General features: G+C 44.7%; 1 long non-coding RNA gene across 2 annotated transcripts; it reads left to right on the forward strand.

Moving 5' to 3' along the window:
- The first annotated feature begins 139 nt into the window (after positions 1–139).
- LOC119566219 lies at positions 140–7,659 on the forward strand. 2 transcript variants are annotated; one of them, XR_005225300.2, is made up of 4 exons: positions 140–662; positions 2,623–2,685; positions 4,979–5,164; positions 7,028–7,659. It is a non-coding gene; the product is annotated as an uncharacterized LOC119566219 (long non-coding RNA). The 2 variants fall into 2 exon arrangements; XR_005225301.2 differs by having other exon boundaries at positions 2,626–2,685; positions 7,028–7,545.
- The last annotated feature ends 349 nt before the right edge of the window (positions 7,660–8,008 follow it).

Below are 8,008 nucleotides of genomic sequence, written 5' to 3' on the forward strand. Positions count from 1 at the left end.
GCGGTAGCGCCGCCCGTGCTTGGGGGCCGCGGGGGAGGCGTGGCGCGCGCCGGCCCCGGGCGCCGGTTCGCCTCGGGCTGCGTTAATGAGCGTTGGCCACCAGGTGTCGCTGCTGCATCAGCGGAACAGGCGGAAAGGCCGCCGCCGGCGGGGCGGTGCCGATCAGCCCTTCCCGGGCCGGCCCCTGCGCTGCGCCCCGGTTCCGCTGCGGAGCGGGGGGCTGCTTTGCGGGGCTGCGACTGCGCACCCCCCCGGCCCCGCCCGCTCATTACAACCCCAGCCTGCAAAGGGCTCCCGGGGACACCAGCGGCGGCCGCGGCTGCTCCCTGAGTTCCCGCGGAGCAAGCGGCTGCAAGGAGGAGGCTTGTCCTGCAAGCCTGAGAGACGATGCTCCGGGATCGAGAGTTGTCAAGAGTCTCACCGATTTCTTCTGAGGCGGAGTAACGCCGCAGACCTTCCTGTAACACGGCCTGGGGCCCTGGCAGCACAGCTCCGTCGCGTCTCTCACCGCTAAATCGCCCGCGCAAAAGGGGAGCGCCAAACAACGGCTCGACTATTGCATTCCTTTTAGCCCTTCGCTACTCTGTATAACACGCACAACAACCGGAATAGCTCCCCTCTGCATCTAAAAGATGGGGGGGGCCCCCCCCCGCAGGTCTCAGGTACAGTAACAGTCAGGTGCCCTCCTGGGGTAGCATAGGGCTGTCAGTCACCTCTGAGGTTCAAAAAACCAGGCCATCCGTGATGCTCCTGAGCTCACACAACTGGACAGTGGCCACTGAGCACCCTCACAGATTTCCCAGCGGGAGAGCTGGGAAAAAGCTAGGACCCCGTGAGATTCCAGCAGTGAGTGGCAGGCTCTTGTGTCTTACTCCAGTGGGCGGCTGGAGGACAGGAAGTCCTTGGCTTAGGCTCTGGGAGGGTAAGTGACGCCTGTTCACCCTGCTACTTGATCCACCAGGTAGCTCTGGACATCAGCTTTAGAAGAAGCTTCTTGCCCATTCTCCCAACGGTTGGCCACCTTCTTAGAAATTGATGGTTTTCAAGGTTAACAGGTCGTTCTTACAATGGAGAGTAAAAGTTCCTCAGGACGCATCTGAAGTAATCCCACATCAAGTACTGCTATTACCACCACTAAAAACCAGATTAAAGCAGATGCTTTTCTAAAAGCTTCGTTTAGATGGTGCTGGACTAGGATTTTTATAGTACTGTACAGTCTGAATACAAATATATTATTTACCAAGCCACCACTCAGGCCTTCCATATATTGATATCTTCTGCTCCCTTCCTGGTTTCTTGTACTTCTAGTTTTATAGCATTTAGATAGGGGAAAATGGGGGATGTCATAACCCTGGTTTGGATTAGAGCATTTTAAAGATGACTATTATTTATTGCAGTTACATCCAGAAGCCCCCAAGCAGAATCAGTGCCCTTAGTGGTCTCGGCATTATACTCACATATGAAGATGGTTCCTGCCCTGAAGAGCTTCACCACCAAAGAAATCTCTCATGTTCATCCCGTGATAATTTAAAATAAATAATGGAAGTAGATTATGGAAGTAAATACTAAACAAATAGCTATGGCTATTGGGAAAGGAAGATTCACCAGGCAGTTAGATAGTAAAAACCATGCACTAAACAAAGCAGTAGGGGCAAGTCTGTTTTCTGCTCTGCTTGACATTCATTACATCCGTTTGAATTCAAACTACTCTGAAAACAAATTCTGTAAAGAAAATTGTTTAAAATTCATCATGAATTTCTCCTTAATTCTGCTGTAACCTTGTAAGAAATGAAACTTTGAACTTTGTTTTACTTTTGCTTTGAGTTTCCTAGTCATCATAAGAGAGGTAGAAAATTAATGTTAAAATCTCATCTACATTCTAATAATCACCCCCTGCTTGTTTATTACAGGAGACAGTTCTCCTCTGCATGATTTATAGATTGCAAGGCCAGAAGGGACCATTGTGATCACCTAATCCAACCCTCCTGTATACATAAGCCATAGCACTTCACCCAAATAATTCTTAATGCATATCTTTTAAAAAAACATCCAGTCTTGGTACATGATGATATGCTGGACTACCTGCTTATTGGTCTTGAGAGGTACCTAGTACCCATAAGAAAGACAGTCATCAAGAAATAATGGGCCCTTCCATCACTTAAATTAACCATGCTGAAAGAAGTAATACAGAACACAAAAGATACCTTTTTAGGACATACAGAATCACAAAGAAAAAAAAGTTTAAAAGCTAGTAGCATGGCCAAGAGATCTGACACTTAAGTTCCCACACCAACAGTGACTAAATGCAGGAGTAAAAGATATTCAGCCTTTTCCCCAAAACCATAAAAAAGGAACATTTCTGCCATAATACTTCAGGGGGCTGGAACTGAAAGCAGTACCAAATGCCAATGGCAGAAATATATTTTCTGTGCCCTTTAAAAGGAACACTGTCAAGAGAAAATACGTAATAATTAATACTAACTTCTTATGTCTCTTGCTACCTACTGAAATGATTAAAACTAAGTATTTAAAACATTGATTCATTTTTCTCCAGTCATGCTTATTATTTAGTTTTTGTGCCTCTAGGACAGTAAAACGAGACTGATCTTTGTATGTTTCTAGAAGAGATGGGCCTGCTCAAGCCACAGAATTCGGATCTTGATCCAGAGATTCCACAATCCAGAGGTGAGTCTCAAGTAGCCAGGAAGTTTGGAGGTTTCTGAATCCAGGATTTTGGAATAGAATAATTTCTAATTTATAGCCAGGTTTGCTTTCCGGTTCTCATGAACTAGCACATTGTTACTGAGCTGGGATTCATACCACTGCAGGGAATGTTTAAATCCCCTCCAAAAAAATCCTGATTTTCATTGAAATTTAAAAATCAATACAACATTTATATTCATAGGAATATTTTATAAGCACCACTATCAACTCCCCCTCTACCATACCCCACAAACATCTTTCAAACAAATTCTCATTTTCGATCTAAAACAAATTGGCAGGGTCCCTTTAAAGAACAAATCATTGTTCCTGTCTTAACTAAACGTTATAAAGTATCCCATCTTTTTATTACAGGACTAGGGTGACCAGACATCCCGATAAAATCTGGACTGTCCTGATATTTAGTTGTTTGTCCCGCGTCCCAACTAATGTATGGTCGAGACGCCATTTCTCCTGATATTTTGCTTCGGAGGCGCTCTGGCTTTTTTTTTTTGGGTTGGGGCAGCAAAACACCTAGAGCCGGCCCTAGTGTAGGGGGGAGGGTGAGCCTGTGGCTGCTCCCCCATGTGTCCCAATATTTTGTTCTTGTCATATGGTCACCCTATATAGGACAAAGTCCTCCACATGAAAAGCAACAATTCTGCTTGCCTGGGTTAAGCTACAGAAGTCAATTACAGTAATTACTCCATCACTGGCTGAACTGGGAAACACCCTCGGTTTCCTCAATGCATTTGTATTGACAAGGCTAGTCCCTCAAATGCATTTTTAATCACCTTTTTATATGATGCAATCTCACTGAAAGTTCATTGCATTTATTTTTGTCAGTTCGTAATGGTGGGATTTATGTGAAAGGATTGAGGAGATTTTTCTATTAGCACACTTCATTTTAAGGGCCCCAATATATTAATGCTGTGAATGTTAATATCCTGGCCTGTAAGAGTAATTTGGATCTGCACATACTGGGCAAAGATTGCAGTTAGGCTAATGGAAGAAACTAGGAAAGTAGCTTTACGGATCAGAAGCCCAGCTAAACTGCAGGGATCTCATTTCCAGCTGATGATTTATCACTTGGTTTTGATCTTTTATGTCACTGTACAGAACAGGAATTGTACTGCATGTTGCCTCTTAATTAGTCTGAACTATCAAGAGAGATTTAGGCCCTGATTCTCCACTACTTTGTACCTGCTACAGTCATTTACACCTGTGCAAAATCAGTGCAAAGTGACTGTAAAATACCACCAAGTAAAAATAGCATTTTTCGAGCTTGATTCTCCTGCTGCTTACACCAGTTTTACACATGGACAGCTTAGCCTCATTCCAGGAAGTCACCCCTTAGTTACTCCATTATAAGTGAGAGGAGGATCAGGCCCTCAATGTAATGAGTTTGTGGTCTCAGTTCCAATGGACTATTATAGAGAGCTTGGAAACCACCACGACAACTGACACTACTGAAACCCTTGCTGCCAGTCTCAGCAGAGAAGCCATAGATTCAATTGGTTATGGACACTGCATTTACAACATTGCTCACAGACTTGGTCCCTTAGCCAGGGCTGAGATACTTGGAAGACAGTGTGTCTGTTCTGTGAATCAAGAGAGGATTTTGGTATCATGCAGCATCTTTCAAGAGCATGAAATTAATTTCCCTTCCATTACTCATAATTAATCTATGTATCTATCCAGAGAGATATAATTAATGCTCTTGCATTATACAGCTATAAAGATCCCAAGAGGACATCACCTGTATTCTTATTTTGCCAGTCTTTTTTCTGATATAAAAGAATTTCCCATGAGCAGATCAAGACTGATTCTTTCAAAGGGAATGCCACAATCTCTGTTTTCTATCAGGATAATAAAATCACCCGATCACATTTCCCACTCTTTATTTTCGTCTGTATTCACTTTCCTTATTGTTTTATGCTTTCATTAGGGAGCATGGCCAGGAGGAAGGCTCGGTGGGCAATCACTTGGTATATATTTAATAATATCCTATAAAAAGAAAATGCCAAAACCAGTTGTTCCTTATGAGCAAGCTGATAGAAAATGAGTTCCCTATGGGATAGGGCTGTTCATAAGAGATTTTCCACATCATTTCATAGCTATTCAGTTAAGAACAGGCATCACCCTTCATCTAGGGTCAACAGGTAATTTTCTCTGACACGGGGTGCATGCTGCTCTTGCCATTAAACCGTGTCAAGGAAATGCAGGGAATATTATACTGACTTGCAAAACTGCATTAACCACAATGGTTTCTCTCCAGGAGAAGGTGATGCCTACTGGAATAATAGCCATGTGAGCTGTTGTGAAGTCTGACCGAATATTAACGTCCTTGCAAAGACTGAGTTTCTTCTGCCTGCTGAAGCAGAAAAATATTCTGAAGAAAAACACACCATAACCTTAATATGAAAGATAAAATTAGCAATTCCAAGGGAACATTAGAAGGAAGGTAAATCAAATACAGTATCACAGCAATACCTTTATGTTACAACATGGCAGGACTCAATTTTCTTGGATAGTCTCCAAAAAAAAAGCCCATGGGGGGAAAATAATTGAAAATACTTTCAGGCAAACCCTACTTTGGAATAAATGTAGGAACGTATTGCCATATATGTATATTACAGGGTAAAGTATTTTAAAGAGTAAAAGCAAGTGCCTTTCCTAAGGCTTGGTCTACACTATGTGGTTGGGTCAATGTAAGCCGCCTTGCATCAACCTAGTTGTACAAGTCTCTACACAAATTTGTCTCGCACCAATGTAAGCGCCCTGTTACGGCGATGCAGTAACACCCCCTCCCCAAGCGACACTGAGCCGTGGCCAATGTACTGAGGTTGACAGCATGAGTGTAGACACTGCATTACTTATGGCAACCCTAACAGTCCTTCAGCAGCCATCCCGCAATGCCTGACACTGCTCACAACTGGGAACTCCAGAAGAGCCCCCCACCCCTTTAATGCCCTGCACATTTTTGAAATGCCTTTTCCTGATTGCTCAGCTTGGCAAGCACACCTAGCAGCTCTCCACTGCTGTGTGCACCTGCCCAGCTGACTATGCTGACTGTGTCCTCAAGACGCAATTCGGCTTGGACTAGATAAGAGAGATTGGCTCTCCTGGACCCATGGGGAGAAGATGCTGTGCGCACACACCTACGAACCAGCCACAGAAATGTGGACATCTACGAACAGATTGTTTGGGGGATGCAGGAAAAAGGGTATGACAGCGACCAGCATCAGTGCTGTGTGAAAGCAAAGGAACTGCGTCAGGCATATCAAAAGGCTAGGGAGGCCAACAGTTGATCTGGTGCCAAACCACAAACCTGCATTCCACACTTGGTGGAGACCCCATCACCACCCCATACACCACCGTGGGTACTGCTGAGGAGCCCAAGCCATAGGCCCCTGGCATGAACAGCGAGGATAAGGGCGAGGTGGAGGAGGAAGACAAGGAGTACTAGAGACATACAACTGGGGGGTCCAGCTATGCCATGAGCCAGGACCTGTTTGAGACTCCGCTGCAGTCCTGGCAGGCAAGCACAGGAGAGCCTGATGGAAGGGAAGGAACCTCAGATACATGTGTAATTGTATTTCCCATTGCAATGAGATACTGATGGTGCCCCCAACTTAACAGGACATAGCTATCAACTTTTCATTAATTTACTCATACTAGAAGTGGTAGTGGTACAACAAAGAAAGGTAACGTTATCTGCTTTTTATTCCCCTCTAGAGTTACCCAAGGGGCCATGCAGAGCAGTTTGTTTATGTACACAGGGTTGTCCCTTGACTCCTCCTGAGAGATCTCAATGAAACTTTCATGGAGGTACTCTGCAATCCTCACTGGAAGGTGTCTAGGGATGGCAGCCTTAGTTCTTCCTCCCCAAACACTTTCCCACGCCAGTCAGTGATAACTTTGGCAGGCACCATTGTAGTACACAGGCTAGCAACATATGGGCCTGTGTGACTTTGGGATCCAGCAGCAGCTGTGTTCTCTGTAACTTTGTTAACCTCAGGAGTGAGATATCAGCTAAAATCACCACCACCTGTGGAAAATGGTGCCCGTATTCAGTGCCATTGCCCTATACTTATAGTTCCATGCAACTGTGCAATTCTATCTTCCTTTCCCTCACCTCTGCTGGGCCATATTTACCATATCTGGTGCTGTGAGTGGGGCCATGCACAAGCACTCTGAAGCAGAGGTGTCAGTAAGCATGTCTTGTTTAAAACTTTAGGGGAGCAAGGGAAGAGAGTTCCGAATCTTAACTTTCTATTTCCATTGTGACTATACTGACAGTGGTGCCTGTGTGTTTTATCTGCAGCTGCTGCCATTGCTGCCTTGAGGTATTCCCCCTCCACACCCTTGGAATACATGAACCAGATAAGGAGGAGAAAGAAGATGACTCAGGAAGACACGGTCTGCGAAATTTTGCCAGTGCTGCATCAGACTGTGAGCAAAGGGTGTGGAGGGTGAACATTGTAGACCGCCTGTAGAAGGAAAGAGCTTTCAGGAGAAAGGCCCAGGAGTCCCACCAGGAAAAGGAGAGTGAAATGCACCGGGACATAATGGGACTTCACTGTCAGCAAACACAGATGCTACAGACTCTTGTGGACCAACAGTTGAGCAATCACAGGCTTGCCTCCCTTGGCAGTCCATGGAGAACTCCATTGCAGCACCTCCCTCCACCACACCCCAACATTCCACATGGTATCAGGGGCACATCCCTTCCGCTATCACTCCACCCTGGTGGACATTAAGGATAGCCACAGCTTCACATACACTGATCCTTGAAAGCCACAGTTGCTGTATGTGTAGGCAAAATGGACATGAATGTTCTTTCCCTTTAGTAAGTTCTTTTCCATTAACTTATTAAGTTCTTAATGTATTTGATTTTCAGTTGCACAGATTTTTCTTTGCACAGATTTTGTTACTGAATAAAATTACATTATTTGGAAAAAATTCATATTTTTTAGTTACAAAATACACTGCAGACTGTCTAGCAATTCTGAAACCACCCCCTTACTTATTATTGTACAGTGTGACACAATGCATAGGATCAGTGACAAACATAGCGAGCACCACAAAAATAGGTGCAGTGACAGTGTTATATTGATTGATGTACACCAAGCACAACACAATTCCTAACAGACCCCAAAACAGCAGGGCCAGGCTGAGCACAATACATTACTGTGGCTCGCTGTTAAAGTGCTCTTTCAAAGCCTCCCTGAGCCATATAGCTCCACATTGAGCTCTCCTAATAAATCCTGTGTCTGGCTGTTCAAATTTACCAGGCAGCCACTCC

Source organism: Chelonia mydas, chromosome 6, assembly GCF_015237465.2.
Source record: "Chelonia mydas isolate rCheMyd1 chromosome 6, rCheMyd1.pri.v2, whole genome shotgun sequence".
NCBI lineage: Eukaryota > Metazoa > Chordata > Testudines > Cheloniidae > Chelonia > Chelonia mydas.